The sequence below is a fragment of the Meles meles genome, chromosome 3 (assembly GCF_922984935.1).
Source record: "Meles meles chromosome 3, mMelMel3.1 paternal haplotype, whole genome shotgun sequence".
NCBI lineage: Eukaryota > Metazoa > Chordata > Mammalia > Carnivora > Mustelidae > Meles > Meles meles.
In genome coordinates, this window is record NC_060068.1 from 89,134,515 (window position 1) to 89,152,764 (window position 18,250).

An 18,250-nucleotide genomic window follows, 5' to 3' on the forward strand; every position below is an offset into this window, starting at 1 on the left:
TAGAGAACTGTCATAAAGTGAAAAGAGCAGAAGGATCAGAGCTGCATAAATAATACCTAGTAATCATTTGAAGTTTAAGCTTTCATAGTGCTATTTAAATTACTTTATGTCTACAGTAGTGTTTTTTATAAACTGTTTGTTATTGTATAATAACTATCACTAAGGAATTGGGCACATAATATAGCTAATTGAATCAAGATGTATTTAGATATGACACGAACTTTTGTACTCTAAAAAGGTACAATTTTAGGACAAATAAATTATATTTAGCTTTTTTCACAATAGTTAAACTTAGGAAATTATTATATTAAGAAGCTTTCAGGATGAAAATGTAAATATATTTAAGACAGTTAGGAATCCTCTACCCATCTTAACACCTGTCCCCTTCAATAAGGACGATTACTTACTCATTTTTGTGCCTCCAGTGTCTACTATATCCTCGGTCTTTGTCTGTGGAAGAACAGCTCTTTATTTTTTTTAAGATTTTATTTATTTATTTGACAAAGAGATCACAAGTAGGCAGAGAGGCAGGCAGAGAGAGAGGAAGGGAAACAGGCTCCCTGCTGAGCAGAGAGCCAGATGGATGTGGGCCTCAATCCCAGGATCCCAGGATCATGACCTGAGCTGAAGGCAGAGGCTTTAACCCACTGAGCCACCCAGGCACCCAAAGAACAGCTCTTTAAATACTAAATGCGAAAGGAATGGAAACCTCACAATTTATCTCTGCATACTTAGCCTTTTGAACTAATATTGTACTTAACTTTTTTGTATATGTATGTGTTTACATTTCATTGGCATCTTATTTCACTGAAATATAGTTGATACAACGTTACTTTAGTTTCAGGGGCACAACAGAGTGATTTGACAAGTCTGTACATTATGCTATGCTCACCACAAGGGTAGCTACCATCTGTCACCATACAATGCTATTACTATACCATTGATTATATTTCCTAGGCTGTACTTTCTTTTGTAAGATTTTATTTATTTATTTGACAGAGATATTTATTTGATATTTATATAAATATCATATAAAAATATATATAAATTTATATATATAAATATATATTTATATATATTTATTATATATATTATATTATATATATTATATATGATATATATATATTATATATATTATATATAATATATATTATATATGATATATATATTATATATATCATATATAATATATATTATATATAAATAATATATATACCAAATTTATTTATAAATATAAATAAAGATATTTATTTGAGAGAGAGCTTGAGCACAAGTAGAGGGAGCAGCAAGCAGGAGAGGGAGAAGGAGAAGCAGGTTCCTTGTTGAGCAGGAAGCCCAATGTGGGGCTTGATCTCAGGACCCTGGGATCTTGACCTGAGCCGAAAGCAGATGCTTAACCAACTGAACCACTCAGGAACCTCATCCTATGCTATACCTTTGATCCTTCTAATTTATCTAATCCATTACTGGAAACCTTTATCTCCCTCCCCCTTTCACTCATTTTGCCCCCCTACCCCTATCTTCCTCCACTTTAGCAACTACCAGTTTGTTCTATGTATTTAATATCATACGTAACTTTTGATGCTACTGTGAATATTGGATTCTGAACTAATACAGAAAACATCTTAAACATATATTACATTAATATAATAAAACATATATAATGATTTTTAAACACTTGGGGAATTGATAAACTATTGAATTCTTTAATTTTTATAGCAATATTCCTTTTTGTGCGACATCAAATGTTAAATCTAATAACTTTAGAAGTGCCTACTTTAATTTTAAAATCAAATTTTGAACACAGTGTTTGAGTGTATATCTAGGTATATCTGGAATAGACTAGTAGGTTATGTAATATCTGCAGTTGGGGCAACACTCTATAATTACTTCTTAACTTAGTACTTTCAATACTTGAGTAAATTGTTTCAATTTTTGTTTGATATTTGTGTTAAGCATTAAAACATAGTATAATAGGGGCGCCTGGGTGGCTCAGTGGGTTAAAGCCTCTGCCTTCAGCTCAGGTCATGATCCCAGGGTCCTGGGATTGAGCCCCCCATCGGGCTCTCTGCTCAGTGGGGAGCCTGCTTCCCCCCGCTTCTCTGCCTACTTGTGATCTCTCTCTCTGTCAAGTAAATAAATAAAATCTTAAAAAAAAAAAACCAAAAAACATAGTATAATAATTCTTGTACTTACTCTTTAAGTATGTAATACATACTTATGTGTTTAGTTTTAAATATAATAATACACATTCTCTTTATTGTGGTGGTTTGGAATGGAACCGGCAATGTATCTGAGGTATGCCTATATATGTAAAACAGCTTGCTGGGATTTTGAGTGAGATTTAATGAATCTAGAAATTAAGTTGGGAAGAATTGACATCTTCAGTATTCAGTATCAATATTCAGAATCAACAACAAAAAAATATTCAAAATCAACAATGTTGAGTCTTTCATTCCATGAACACAGAATATCTCTCCATATGTTTGGATCTTTGCTTTCTCTCATCAAATCTTGTGGTTTTCTGTATATGGATCCTGTACATATTTTCTTAGATACATAGCTAGGCTTTATTTATTTATTTATGGTACTGTTATAAATGATAATTGTATTTTAAGCTTCCAATTACAATTGTTCTTTGCTAAGGATACCTAGGTGGTTCAGTTGGTTAGGTGTCCAACTATTGCTTTCAGCTTAGGTCATGATCCCATAGTTGTGAGATTGAGCCCCATATCATGCTCCAGGCTCAGCCTGAAGTCTACTTGAAAGTCTCTCTACCCCTCTCCCTTTGCCTCTCCCCCCACTTGCTTGCTCTCTCTCAAAATAAATAAAATATTTAAGATAAAGATTTATGTAATTGTCCTTTGATAGTATATTGAGAAACAGTTGACTTTTGTACACTCAATCTCACATTCTGTGCCTTTGTTCTACTTTCAGATTCATTCCAGGAGGTTTTTTGTCTACTTGGATTTTTGGATATAGACAACCTATCTGTGAACAAAGACAATTTTATATCTTTCTCTCCAATCTCTATATCTTTTCATTCATTCACTCATTCATTCATTCATTCATTCATGTATTTATTTGCTTTTGTCTTACTGCACTAGCTAAGATTTCTAATATGGTGTTGAATAGAAATGGTGAGAGGACAAAGTTTCCTTGAAAGTACTTAGTCTTAGGAATGAAAGTGTCCAGTTTCTCATCATTAAGTGTGGCAATTAGAGGGTTATTTTGCAGATATCATTTATCAAGTTGAGGAAGTTGCCTTTTGTTTCTTGCTTGTTTGCATAATTTTTATCATGAACAGGAGTTGGAGTTTGTGAAATGATTTTTCTGCATCAATTGATTTGATTATATTATTTCTTTCTTTAGCCTGTGGATATGATGGAGTACACTAGTTGTTTTTTGGGTATTAAATCAGCTTTGAATACCTGAAATAGGTCCTATGTGGTTGTAGTAGATAGTTCTTTTTATACATTGTCAGGTTTGACTTGCTGATATTTATTGATGATTGTTGAATGAGAGGTATTAGTCTTTATTTTCCTTTAACATTGGCCTCTGAGAACAAGTTAGGAGCTGTTCCCTTTGCTCCTATTTTCTGGAAAATATTATGGAAAATTGCTTTAATTTCTTCCTTAAATGTTTGTTGGAATTTGCCAGTGAAGATGTCTGGCCTATTGTTTTCTATTTTGAAAGGTTTTTAATTTTTGAATTAATATCTTTATACAGAGGACTTTTCAGATTATAGATTTCTCTTTGTAGGAGTTTTTATAGTTTGTGTCTTTCTGGGAATTGGTCCATTTCCATTATCAAATTTGTCAACATGGAGTTATTCATAGTAGTTCTTTATTGTTGTGTTTTTTTATATCCAAAGATCAGTGATGATGAACTATCTTTCTGATACTGGTAATCTGTGTCTTCTCCCTGTTTTAGTTGGTTAGCTTGGTTAGAGATGTATCAATTTTATTGATACATCTTTTTAAAGAATCAGCTTTAGGGGTGCCTGGGTGGCTGAGTCATTAAGTGTCTGCCTTTGGCTCAGGTCATGATCCCAGAGTCCTGGGATGGAGCCCCATATCAGGCTCCCTGCTCCCCAGGAAGCCTGCTTCTCCCTCTCCCACTCCCCCTGCTTGTGTTCCCTCTCTCACTGTGTCTCTCTCTCTGTCAAATGGATAAATAAAATCTTAAAAAAAAATCAGCTTTAGTTTTTCTTTGTTTTCCTATTTTCAATTTCATGTCTACATTTTATTTCTTTTCTTCTACATGTTTTAGACTTAAATAGTCTTTCTTTTGTTTTGTAGGGTAAAAGCTTAGTTGTTTGATTTTAGATCTTTCTCCTTCTAATATGTGCATTCAATGCTATAAATTTCCTTTTAAGCACAGCTTTTGCTGCATCCCACAAATGTTGATAAGTTGTATTTTCATTTTCATTAAGTTCAAAAGCTTTTTAAATTTCTCTTGAAACTTCCTTGACACATGTCATTTATAAATGTGTTGTTTAATCTCCAAATATTTTGAGATTTTCCAGTTTTTTTGTTATAATTTCTAGTTAAATTATCTTTAGGTTTAAGAATGTATTTGTATGATTTTTAGTCTCTTAAGTTAGTTGAAGTGTGTTTTATGGCCTAGAATATGGTCTTTCTTGGTGATTGTTCCATGCAAGACTGAGAAAATATATATTATGCAGTTTTTGGATAGAGTATTCTATAAATGTCATTTGGATTGAGTTGATTGACAAGTCATATATTCAGGTCAAATATATCCTCACTATTTTTTCCCCCCTGCTTGACATATCAATTACTGAAAAAGGGTTGGGGAAGCCTCCAATTATAATAGTAAATTTTGCATTTTTCCATGCATTTCTATCAGTTATTGGCTCAAATATTCGAGCACATTGTTGTTAAATGTGTATACACTAAGGATTTTTGTCTTGGAGAATTGGCCACTTTATTTTTAAGAAATGCCATTCTTGATTGCTGAGAATTTCTTAAGTGTGCCTAATGTCTGAAATTAATAGAACTACTCCAACTTTCTTTTGATTCATGTTATCACAGCACATCTTTTTCCATGCAGCCCTTACTTTTAACTTAACAGGATCTTTATAGTTATGGTTAATTTCTTTTTTGAACATATAGTTCAGTCTTGTTTTTTTATTCACTCTGACAATTTCTTTTAGCTGATATGTTTCGACTATTCATATTTAAAATGATTATTGATGTAGTTGAATTAACATGTACTATGTTTTTAACAGTTTTCCTCTTTTGCCCTTTGTTTCTTTTCCCTCTCTTTTCTACCTTCACTAGTTTTAATTAAATGTTTTATATGATTTTATCCTATCTCTTCTCATAAACTCTCGATCCCAGGACCCTGAGATCATGACCTGAGCCAAAGGCAGCGGCTTAATCCACTGAGCCACCCAGGCGCCCCTAAACTCTCAATTATAGTTATTTTAAAAGATGTTAGTTTGACCTTGAGTTTAATATAAATTTTATAGAAAATGTATTTAATAATATATACATATGTATATGTATTTAATATATTAATAAATTGTTATGTATGTTATAACTAATTGAAGTCTACCTTCCAGTGATAGAAGGTGCCTCATATGTAGTACAGGTACCTATAACAGCAGACTTTTAGGGGTGCCCAGATGGCTCAGCCGTTAGAGCATGGGAGTCTTGATCCTTGGGGTCATGAATTCAAGCTCCACATCAGGGATAGAGTTTACTTAAAATGAAAACAGCAACATACTTTTAATTCCTTATTTCTGTCTCTTATAACATTGCTGTTCTTCATTTCATTTAGCCATTTAATATAATTACCAGCATTTTTCCTATTTTTAACATTAACTTATCCTTTGTATGATTAAGAAAGAAAGAGTTTATGTTTGTTTTATTTATTCCTTTTCCAATATCCTTCTTTTTTTCTTTTTTAATGTAGATCCAAGTTTCTGACTGATATAATTTTCTTTCTTCCTAAAGAACTTTTTTTCATTTCTTGTAGTATAGGTCTGATGATAATATATTTCCCCAGCTTTGATTTTTTGAAAAAGTATTATTTATTTCTCACTTTTTAAAAAAGATTATTTATTTATTTATTTGAAAGAGAGAGAGTGCATGACCCCCCTGAGCATGGAACCCAATGTGGGGGTTCCAACCTGACACCAGATTTGACACTTGAGCCAAAATCAGGATTCCGATGCTCAAACAACTAAACCACCCAGGTGCCCCTTTATTTTCACTTTTTTTTTTTTTAAAGATTTTATTTATTTATTTGACACAGAGAGATCACAAGCAGACAGAGAGGCAGGCAGAGAGAGAGAGAGAGGGAAGCAGGCTCGCCGCCGAGCAGAGGGCCCGATGCGGGACTCGATCCCAGGACCCTGAGATCATGACCTGAGCCGAAGGCAGCGGCTTAACCCACTGAGCCACCCAGGCGCCCCTATTTTCACTTTTGAAGAATAACTTCACTTGATATAAAATTTACATAGTTTCTGATAAGAACTTCTTGCTATTTCTACTCTTGTTCCTCTAGAGGTAAGGTAGATTCCCTGCTCTATCCCCCAACTTCTTTTAAGATTGTCTTGTGTCTTTTATCATTGTAGTTTGAATATGATATGCATACATGTAGATTTTTTTATACTGACCTGTTTGGTATTTAAACCTCCTGGGTCTTTGGTTTGGTATTTGTCATTAATTTTGGAAAATATGTGGGCATTATCCTAATTCTTAGTTTACTCTATTCTTTATTCAACTTTTGAAATTCAAATTACGTGTATGTTACACCTTCAGATATTGTCCCAAATTTTCTGGATGTTCTGTTGTTGGTGTGTGTGTGTGTGTGTGTGTGTGTGTGTGTGTGTGTGTTTTAATTCTTTTTTCTTTCTGCATTTTAGATTGAGAAGCTTATGTTGACCTATCATCAAGCTCATTCATTCTTTCCTTATTGACTAGTCTAAGGATGAGACCATCAAAGGCATTTGACATTTCTTTTTTTTTTTTTAAGATTTTATTTATTTTATTTGACAGAAAGAGATCACAAGTAGGCAGAGAGGCAGGCAGAGAGAGAGAGGAAGAAGCAGGCTCCCTGCCGAGCAGAGAGCCGGATGTGGGGCTGGATCCCAGGATCCTGGAATCATGTCCTGAGCCGAAGGCAGAGGCTTTAACCCACTGAGCCACCTAGGCACCCCGGCATTTGACATTTCTATTACAGTGTTTTTTATTTCTGGTATTTTCTTTTCATTCTTACACAGAAATTTTCATCTTTCAGCCAGCAGGACCTATCTGCTCTTCCATATTGTCTACTTTTTCATGAGAGCCCCTAACATATTAATTATAATTACTTTAAATTCCCTGTTTGTTAGTTACAAAATTTGTGTCTTTTCTGAACCAAGTTTTGATCCTTGTTTTGTCTCTTTTAACTGTATATCAGCATGCCTTCCCATTTTTTTATTTAAAGCCAGACATGATGTATTGTAATGATGGAGGTCCTAGCAGAACCTAAGACCTAGACTCTTCATACACCTATATATAGTAATGTTCACATTTATTCTTGTAGTCCATGCTTACTTTTCTCTATTGTTATAAATCTTTCAAGGAACCAATAAGGATTGTGTACCAAAATCAAGAATAAGCTACTATCTTGTGTTTCAAACCATATTACTGTCACAATTTAGTGATATAATATATGGTGAAATGATATACAATGTAATCACATATAAGCTACTTCTTATATATCCTACAAAATAAAAAGACATAAATTCTCTTTTTGTATATCACCATGCAAATATATGAATATTCGCCATACATAAGGAAATAGTTTTGTTAAATATAGCTTTAAAGGAGAAACTCATTTGCATAGAAAACTATTTAATTTACTGTAGAAAAATAGTTGAGAAAGCATGTGTGTCTAGAGATTGATACATATGATAGACTCTCTGAGTTACAGATGCTTTAGTTAATGAATAACTTTAATTGCACAGTCTCTGGTCTCTGTATAGCAACTGCATTGTCTCTGGCTGGTGATGTCACCTGTTTTGACCTAAGCTCTTACCTTTTCTTCTTTTATTGCTTATTGTTTGATATTATATATTTTTATTACATCATTCACCATCAAGGGAGGTATATCCAAATGATACTTCTCAACTACTGTTTTTCATAGTATACATTTGATCAATGGGTGGTCTCTCACTCATGCACAATTTGATTCCCAAGACTTACTGAGTACCCAATATATTCACCTAACATAGACTGTATTGTGGATACAGTGATGATGAAAGCCAAGTTCCTACCCTAATGAAACACAGCCTTTTTATTTACTTTTTTTTTCTTTTCCTGCTCTTGATCAGTTTTCCAACTCTTTTTTTTTTTTTAAAGATTTATTTATTTGACAGATAGAGATTACAAGTAGGCAGAGAGGCAGGCAGAGAGAGAGAGAGGAGGAAGCAGGCTCCCAGCCAAGCAGAGAGCCCAATGCGGGGCTCGATCCCAGGACCCTGGGATCATGACCTGAGCCGAAGGCAGAGGCTTTAACCTGCTGAGCCACCCAGGCGCCCCAGTTTTCCAACTCTTGATCAGCTACTTCAAGAATATCTTCCCTTTTTTTTTTTTTTTTAAAGGTTATATGATTTATTTGAGAGAGAGAGAGGAGAGAGCATGAGCAGGGGTGGGAGGACAGGAGAGGGAGAAGCAGATCTCCCACTGAGCAGCAAGCCCACTGTGGGGCTTCATCCAGGACCACAAGATCATGACCTGAGCCAAAGGTAGATGCTTAACCAACTGAGCCAACCAGACACCCCAAGAACATCTTCTAATTCACTCTCCTTCATGAGCCAAAATAAAAACAAAACCGCTAGGCTGGGGTTATATAGGCCCTGGTTCAGGGTATATCTTTATAAAAGAAAAAAAACCCACAGTTTTTAGATTTAGACATAATAGTTTCATAACCATTTACCTGTAGACCTTTTTGGTAGTACTTATAAATCCCTTTTATAACCTATTCAGTAACTTTCACTTATCTTTTTCTTTAGCAAATGTGCTTTTCTTTCAGTACCATCAATTCTGTAGAAAAATTCAAAATGTATCCCATTTTGCTTAATTGTCAATTCAATTAATGTTGTTATATACTATTTTGCATTTCAGAGACACAGGTTTAGTCCATAAAATAGATGAAATAAACTTATGTGAGCTTATTATTATGTGAACTAAGAATGTAGTTTGGTGTAACCACTTTGAAAAGGTATTTAGCATTATCTAGTAAAGTTGAAATTTTACCTAAGTCATGACCAAACAATTTATTTCCCACATATATTCTGAAGCAGTAGTTCTCAAATTGTGGTCCATCGATCCCTGGGATTTCTGAAGCACTTTTGGATCAAAATTATTTTCTTAACAGTAAGACCTAATGTGCTTCCCCCCCCCCCTTGAAACTGTGTTGATATTTATGGTGATTGTTCAAAAATCAGTATGGGTATAAGGGTTGGGACCCCAGCATAAGTCAAGGCAACCATACTGTTAGTCATTGTATTTGTTACCGCCATATCAGCTTTACTTCAGAATGTACTTGATGTAGATGAAAAATTATGGATTTTATTAAGGCATGACTCTTACATATATGTCTTTTTTAAAGTATGCTCTGTCACAAAAGGGAAGTCTGTAAACCACTTTTTGCTCCATATCAGTCTGATGGTTGTCACAAAGAAAAGAACTTGTGCCATTGTTTGAGATGAACTAGCTGCTTTTTTTTTTCCTGGAACACAATCTTTATTTGAAAGAAGAAATGAGAAACTATGGGTAGTTGGCAGAAGTTCACTTTAAAAATAAACAAATGAGCTTATTATACAAGGAAAACAACTAATACTGTTTATTACTAATAATATAATTTGAACTTCTTTTTATTTATTTATTTATTTGACAGAGAGAGAGGTCAAAAGTAGGCAGAGAGAGGGAGAAACAGGCTCCCCACTGAGCAGAGAGCCCGATGCGGGGCTCGATCCCAGGACCCTGAGATCATGACCTGAGCCGAAGGCAGAGGCTTAAACCACTGAGCCACCCAGGCGCCCCTATAATTTGAACTTCTTAAAAAGTATTTTATTTGTTTATTTAACAGACAGAGATCACAAGTAGGCAGAGAGGCAGGCACAGAGAGAGGGGGAAGCAGGCTCCCTGCTGAGCAGAGAGCCCGATGCTGGGCTCAATCCCAAGACGCCAAGATCATGGTCTGAGCCAAAGGCAGAGGCTTAACCCACTGAGCCAACCAGGAACCCCTAAAATATGAACTTTTGAGCAAAAATTGGAATTTAGGAAAAGCTATATTTGTCATTAAAACTTGACAGCCTCCAGGGGCGCTTGGGTGGTTCTGTCATTAAGCATCTGCCTTCTGCTGGGGTCATGATATCCGGATCCTGGAATTGAGCCCCACATCAGGCTCTCTGCTCAGCGAAAAGCCTTATTCTTCCTCTCCCACTACCCCTGCTTGTGTTCCCTCTCTCACTGTCAAATAAATCTTAAAAAAATATTAAAATTTGACAGTCTTCTAATATTTAAATACTTTTCTTTTTTTCTTTCTTTTGGACTTTCTGATGAAATTGGGTGATACTAATAAAATCAGATTTTAAAAGATCCTTGATATGGTTTCAGAATCAATATTTCAACTAACCTTTTAAAAATTATTTGTCAAGTTTTAATATAGTATCAAAAAAAACACAACCCAACCCTACAGTTATCTGAAAGGGCTATGAAGGTGCTCTTCCTTTCCTACCTACATATTAGTGTGAGGTCAGATTTTCATCATCTACTTTAGACAAAACAAAATACCACAACAGACTGAATGAAGAAGCAGATATGAGAACCCAGCTATTTTTTTTTTAATTAACGTATAATGTATTCTTTGCCCCAGGGATACAGGTTTAGGAATCGTCAGGCTTACACACTTCACAGCACTCACCATAGCACATACCCTTCCCAATGTCCAGAACCCAACCACCCTCTCCATACCCCCATCCTCCGGAAAACCTGTTTGTTTTGTGAGATTAAGAGTCTCTTATGGTTTGTTTCCTTCCCAATCCCATCTTGTTTCATTTTTTCCTTCCCTACACCCCACTTTGCCTCTCATATTCCTCATATAAGGGAGATCATATGATAATTGTCTTTCTCTGATTGCCTTATTTCACTCAGCATAATGCCCTCTAGTTCCATCCACGTTGTTGCAAATGGCAAGATTTTGGGGGAGGGGTGTTGATGACTGCATAGTATTCTGTTGTATATATATACATCTTCCTTATCCATTCCTCTGTTCATAAATATCTACCTTCTTTCCATAGTTTGGCTATTGTGGACATTGCTTCTATAAACATTCAGGTCCATGTGCCCCTTTGGATCACTACATTTGTATCTTTAGGGTAAATACCCAGTAGTGTGATTGCTGGGTCGTAGGGTAGTACTATTTTCAACTTTTTCAGGAACCTCCATGCTGTTTTCCAGAGTGGCTGCACCAGCTTGCATTCCCACCAGCAGTGTAGGAGAGTTTCCCTTTCTCCACATCCTTACCAGCATCTGTCGTTTCCTGACTTGTTAATTTTAGCCATTCCAACTGGTGTGAGGTGGTATCTCACTGTGGGTTTGATTTGTATTTCCCTGCTGCCCAGTGATATGGAGCACTTTTTCATGTGTCCATTGGCCATATGGATGTCTTCTTTGCTGAAGTGTCCGTTCATGTCTTCTACCCATTTCTTCATTGGATTATTTGTTCTTTGGGTGTTGAGTTTGATAAGTTCTTTATAGATTTTTAATACTAGCCCTTTATCTGATATGTTGTTTGCAAATATCTTCTCCCATTCTGTCAGTTGTCTTTTGGTTTTGTTGATGATTTCCTTTGCTGTGCAGAAGCTTTTGATCTTGGTAAAGTCCCAATAGTTCATTTTTGCCCTGGCTTCCCTTGCCTTTAGTGATTTTTCTAGGAAGAAGTTGCTGCGCCTGAGGTGGAAGAGGTTGCTGCATGTGTTTTCCTCAAGGATTTTGATGGATCCCTTTCTCACATTGAGGTCTTTCATCCATTTTGACTCAGTTTTTCTGTGTGGTATAAGGAAATGGTCCAGTTTCATTTTTCTGCATGTGACTGTCCAATTTTGCCCCCACCATTTATTGAAGAGGCTGTCTTTTTGCCATTGGCCATTCTTTCCTGCTTTGTCGAAGATTAGTTGACCATAGAGTTGAGGGTCTTTTTCTGGGCTCTCTATTCTGTTCCATTGATCTATGTGTCTGTTTTTGTGCCAGTACCATGCTGTCTTGATGATGACAGACTTGTAATAGAGCTTGAAGTCCGGAATTGTGATGCCACCAACTTTGGCTTTCTTTTTCAATATTCCTTTGGCTATTCGAGGTCTTTTCTGGTTTCCTATAAATTTTAGGATTATTTGTTCCATTTCTTTGAAAAAAATGGATGGTATTTTGATAGGGATTGCATTAAATGTGTAGATTGCTTTAGGTAGCATAGACATTTTCACAATATTTATTCTTCCAATCCAGGAGCATGGAACATATTTCCATTTCTTTGTGTCTTCCTCAATTTCTTTCATGAGTACTTTATAGTTTTCTGTATATAGATTCTTAGCCTCTTTGGTTAGGTTTATTCCTAGCTATCTTATAGTTTTGGGTGCAATTGTAAATGTGATTGACTCCTTAATTTCTATTTCTTCTGTCTTGTTGTTGGTGTACAGAAATGCAACTGATTTCTGTGCATTCATTTTATATCCTGACACTTTGCTAAATTCCTGTACAAGTTCTAGAAGTTTTGGAGTGGAGTCTTTTGGGTTTTCCACATATAGTATCATATCATCTGCGAAGAGTGACAGTTTGACTTCTTCTTTGCCGATTTGGATGCCTTTAATTTCCTTTTGTTGTCTGATTGCTGAGGCTAGGACTTCTAGTACTATGTTGAATAGCAGTGGTGATAATGGACATCCCTGCCGTGTCCCTGACCTTAACGGAAAAACTTTCAGTTTTTCTCCATTGAGAATGATATTTGCAGTGGGTTTTTCAGAGATGGCTTTGATAATATTGAGGTATGTGCCCTCTATCCTTACACTTTGAAGAGTTTTGATCAGGAAGGGATGCTGTACTTTGTCAAATGCTTTTTCAGCATCTATTGAGAGTATCGTATGGTTCTTGTTCTTTCTTTTATTAATGTGTTCTATCACATTGATTGATTTGCGGATGTCGAACCAACCCTGCAGCCCTGGAATAAATCCCACTTGGTCGTGGTGAATAATCCTTTTAATGTACTGTTGAATCCTATTGGCTAGTATTTTAGTGAGAATTTTTGCATCTGTGTTCATCAGGGATATTGGTCTGTAGTTCTCTTTTTTGGTGGGATCCTTGTCTGGTTTTGGGATCAAGGTGATGCTTGCTTCATAAAATGAGTTTGGAAGTTTTCCTTCCATTTCTATTTTTTGGAACATTTTCAGGAGAATAAGAATTAGTTCTTTAAATATTTGGTAGAATTCCCCTGGGAAGCCGTCTGGCCCTGGGCTTTTGTTTGTTTGGAGATTTTTGATGACTGTTTCAATCTCTTTACTGGTTATGGGCCTGTTCAGGTTTTCTATTTCTTCCTGGTTCAGTTGTGGTAGTTTATATGTCTCTAGGAATGCATCCATTTCTTCCAGATTGTCAAATTTGTTGGCGTAGAGTTGCTCATAGTATGTTCTTATAATTGTCTGTATTTCTTTGGTGTTAGTTGTGATCTCTCCTCTTTCATTCATGATTTTATTTATTTGGGTCCTTTCTCCATTTTTTTGATGACTGGCCAGGGATTTATCAATCTTATTAATTCTTTCAAAGAACCAGCTCCTAGTTTCGTTGATTTGTTCTATTGTTTTTTTGGATTATATTTCATTGATTTCTGCTCTGATCTTTATGATTTCTCTTCTTCTGCTGGGTTTAGGGTTTCTTTCTTGTTCTTTCTCCAGCTCCTTTATGTGTAGGGTTAGGTTGTGTATTTGAGACCTTCCTTGGTTCTTGAGAAAGGTTTGTACCGCTATATATTTTCCTCTCAGGACTGCCTTTGCTGTGCCCCACAGATTTTGAACCGTTGTGTTTTCATTATCATTTGTTTCCATGAATTTTTTCAATTCTTCCTTAATTTCCTGGTTGACCCATTCATTCTTTAGAAGGATGCTGTTTAGTCTCCATGTATTTGGGTTCTTTCCAGCTTTCCTCTTGTGATTGAGTTCTAGCTTCAGAGCATTTTGGTCTGAAAATATGCAGGGAATGATCCCAATCTTTTGATACAGGTTGAGACCTGATTTAGGACCCAGGATGTGATCTATTCTGGAGAATGTTCCATGTGCACTAGAGAAGAATGTGTATTCTGTTGCTTTGGGATGAAATGTTCTGAATATATCTATGATGTCCATCTGGTTCAGTGTGTCATTTAAGGTCTTTATTTCCTTGTTGATCTTTTGCTTGGATGATCTGTCCATTTCAGTGAGGGGAGTGTTAAAGTCCCCTACTATTATTGTATTATTATTGATGTGTTTCTTTGATTTTGTTATTAATTGGTTGATATAGTTGGCTGCTCCCACGTTAGGGGCATAGATATTTTAAATTGTTAGATCTTCTGGTTGGACAGACCCTTTGAGTAGGATATAGTGTCCTTCCTCATCTCTTATTATAGTCTTTGGCTTAAAATCTAATTGATCTGATATAAGGATTGCCACCCCAGCTTTCTTCTGATGCCCATTAGCATGGTAAATTGTTTTCCATCCCCTCACTTTAAATCTGGAGGTGTCTTCGTGTCTAAAATGAGTTTCTTGTAGGCAACATATAGATGGGTTTTGTTTTTTTATCCATTCTGATACCCTGTGTCTTAACATTCAGGGTAACTATTGAGAGCTATGAATTTAGTGCCATTGTATTGCCTGTAAGGTGACTGTTACTGTATATTGTCTCTGTTCCTTTCTGATCTACTACTTTTAGTCTCTCTCTTTGCTTAGAGGACCACTTTCAATATTTTTGGTAGAGCTGGTTTGGTGTTTGCAAATTCTTTCAGTTTTTGTTTGTCCTGGAAGCTTTTTATCTCTCCTTCTATTTTCAATGATAGCCTAGCTGGATATAGTATTCTTGGCTGCATGTTTTTCTCGTTTAGTGCTCTGAATATATCATGCCAGCTCTTTCTGGCCTGCCAGGTCTCTGTGGATAAGTCTGCTGCCAATCTAATATTTTTACCATTGTATGTTACAGACTTCTTTTCCCGGGCTGCTTTCAGGATTTTCTCTTTGTCACTAAGACTTGTAAATTTTACTATGAGGTGATGAGGTGTGCACCTATTCTTGTTGATTTTGAGGGGGGTTCTCTGCACCTCCTGGATTTTGATGCTTGTTCCCTTTGCCATATTAGGGAAATTCTCTACAATAATTCTCTCCAATATACCTTCTGCTCCCCTCTCTCTTTCTTCTTCTGGAATCCCAATTATTGTAATGTTGTTTTGTCTTATGGTGTCAGTTATCTCTCGAATTCTCCCCTCGTGGTCCAGTAGCTCTTTGGCCCTCTTTTGCTCAGCTTCTTTATTCTCTGTCATTTGGTCTTCTACATCACTAATTCTTTCTTCTGCCTCATTTATCCTAGCAGTGAGAGCCTCCATTTTTGATTGCACCTCATTAATAGCTTTTTTGATTTCAACTTGGTTAGATTTTCGTTCTTTTATTTCTCCAGAAAGGGCTTTTATATCTCCAGAGAGGGATTCTCTAATATCTTCCATGCCTTTTTTGAGCCAGCTAGAACCTTCAGAATCGTCATTCTGAACTCTAGATCTGACATATTACTAATGTCTGTATTGATTAGGTCCTTAGCCTTCGGTACTGCCTCTTGTTCTTTTTTTGTGGTGAATTTTTCCGCCTTGTCATTTTGTCCAGATAAGAGTATATGAAGGAGAAAGTAAAATACTAAAAGGGTGGCAAAGACCCCAGAAAAATGCGCTTTAACAAATCAGAAGAGACCCCAAATTGTGGGGGGGAGAAAGGGGATAAAAAGAGGTTCAGGAAAAAAAAAGAAAAAATTAAAAAAAGCAAACAAATAAAGCAAAAATATAAAAAAGAAAAAAATATATATATTAGATGAACTAGTTAAAAAACATTAAAAAAGAAAACGGTAAAATTTTTAAAAAATTTAGCAGAAGAAAAAAATTGAAAAAAATATTAAATTAACCGCAAGACTAAAGAATCATGGGGAGAAAGCCATGAGTTCCGTGCTTTGCTTTCTCCTCCTCTGGAATTCTGCTGCTGTCCTTGGTATTGAACCCGCTTTCCTTGGTAGGTGAACTTGGTCCTGGCTGGATTTTTTGTTGATCTTCTGGGGAAGTGGCCTATTGTAGTGACTCTCAAGTGTCGTTGCCCGAGGCGGAATTGCACCGCCCTTACCAGGGGCCGGGCTACATAATCCGCTTGGGTTCGCTTTCGGGAGCTTTTGTTCCCTGAACGCTTTCCATAGGGTTCCGGAGGATGGGAATGAAAATGGCGGCCTCCCATTCTCTGGCCTGGAGGAGCCGAGAGCCCAGGGCCCCACTCCTCAGTGCGCCCCCAGAGAACAGCGCCTAATCACTCCCGTATCCCCGGCCTCTGGCCGCACTCTGAGCTCACCCAGCCTATGACCAGTTCAAGGTAACCCCGAGCTGAGAGCTCAGTCCTCGGCTCTGTCTCTGTAGCCGGCTTCCCCGTTCCAATACCTGCAAGCTCTGTGACACTCCGACACCCCTGATCCTTCTGACCCTGAGGGACCTGGGGCCATGCTGACCCCGCATGGGCTTCACCCCAGTTTAGCCTCTGGAGCGATGTCCCTCAGTGGAACAGACTTTTAAAAGTCCTGATTTTGTGCTCCGTTGCTCTGCCACTTGCCGGGAGCCGGCCTCTCCCCCCGCGGTCTATCTTCCCGTCATTTTGGATTCACTTCTCCGCCAGTCCTACCTTTCAGAAAGTGGTTGATTTTCTGTTTCTAGAATTGCTGTTCTTCTTCTCTTCGATCTCCCATTTGATTTGTAGGTGTTTGCAATGTTTAAATAAGCTATCTCGCTGATCTCCTGCTACCTGATGTAGTCTCAGCCTGCGACTTCTCTGCCATCTTGACTCCTCCCCCGCATCTATCTCTCCTCTTTCTTTTATGACTTTATTAATTTGGGTCCTTTCTCCTTTTTTTTTTCTTTTTGATAAGTCTGGCTAGAGGTTTATCAATCTTCTTAATTCTTTCGAAGAACCAGCTCTTAGTTTTGTTGATCCAGTCTACTGTTCTTTTGGTTTCTATTTCATTGATTTCTGCTCTGATCTTTATTATTTCTCTTCTCCTGCTGGCTTTAGGCTTCGTTTGCTCTTCTGTCTCCCACTCCCTTAGGTATAGAGTTAGGTTGTGTATTTGAGACCTTTCTTGTTTCTTAAGAAAGTTTTGTGTTGCTGTATACTTTCCTATTAGCACAGCCTTTGCTGTGTCCCAAAGATTTTGAACTGTTGTGTTTTCATTTTCATTTGTTACCATGAATTTTTTTACATTCTTCTTTAAATTCCTGGTTGACCCATTCATTCTTTAGTAGAATGGTCTTTAGCTTCCATGTATTTCAGTTCTTTCCAACTTTCCTCTTGTGATTGAGTGCTAGTTTCAAAGCATTGTGATCCAAAAAATATGCAGGGAATGATCCCAATCTTTTGGTACCAGTTGAGACCCAATTTGTGTTGCAGGATGTGATCTATTCTGGAGAATATTCCATGTGCACTAGAGAAGAATGTGTATTCTGTTGCTTTGGGATGTTCTAAATATATCTGTGATGTTGATCTGATCCAGTGTGTCATTTAAAGTCTATTTCCTCATTGATATTTTGTTTGGATGAATTGTCCATTTCAGTGATGGGGTGTTAAAGTCCCCTACTACTATTGTGGATGTGTCTATTTGGTTTTGTTATCCGTTCGTTTGTATAATTGTATAATTGTCCCCATCTTAAGGACATAAATATTTAAAATTGTTAGATCTTACTGTTGGGTAGACCCTTTAAATATGATATAGTGCCATTCCTCATCTCTTATTATAGTCTTTGGTTTAAAATCTAATTTGTCTGATATAAGAATTCCCACCCCAGCTGTCTTTTGATGTCCATTAGCTTTGTAAGTGGTTTTCCAGCCCCTCACTTTAAATCTGGAGGCATCTTTGGGTCTAAAACAAGTCTCTTGCAAAAGTGTATAAATTGGTCTTGTTTTTATATCCATTCTGATACCCTG

The 18,250-nt window shown here is 36.6% G+C and overlaps 1 protein-coding gene across 5 annotated transcripts in view; it reads left to right on the top strand.

Annotated features, from left to right (window-relative positions):
• The window catches only part of ADAMTS6 (ADAM metallopeptidase with thrombospondin type 1 motif 6), a 315,702-nt gene that overhangs the window by 155,117 nt on the left and 142,335 nt on the right, over positions 1 to 18,250 (top strand). The gene's annotated exons all lie outside the window — the stretch shown is intronic.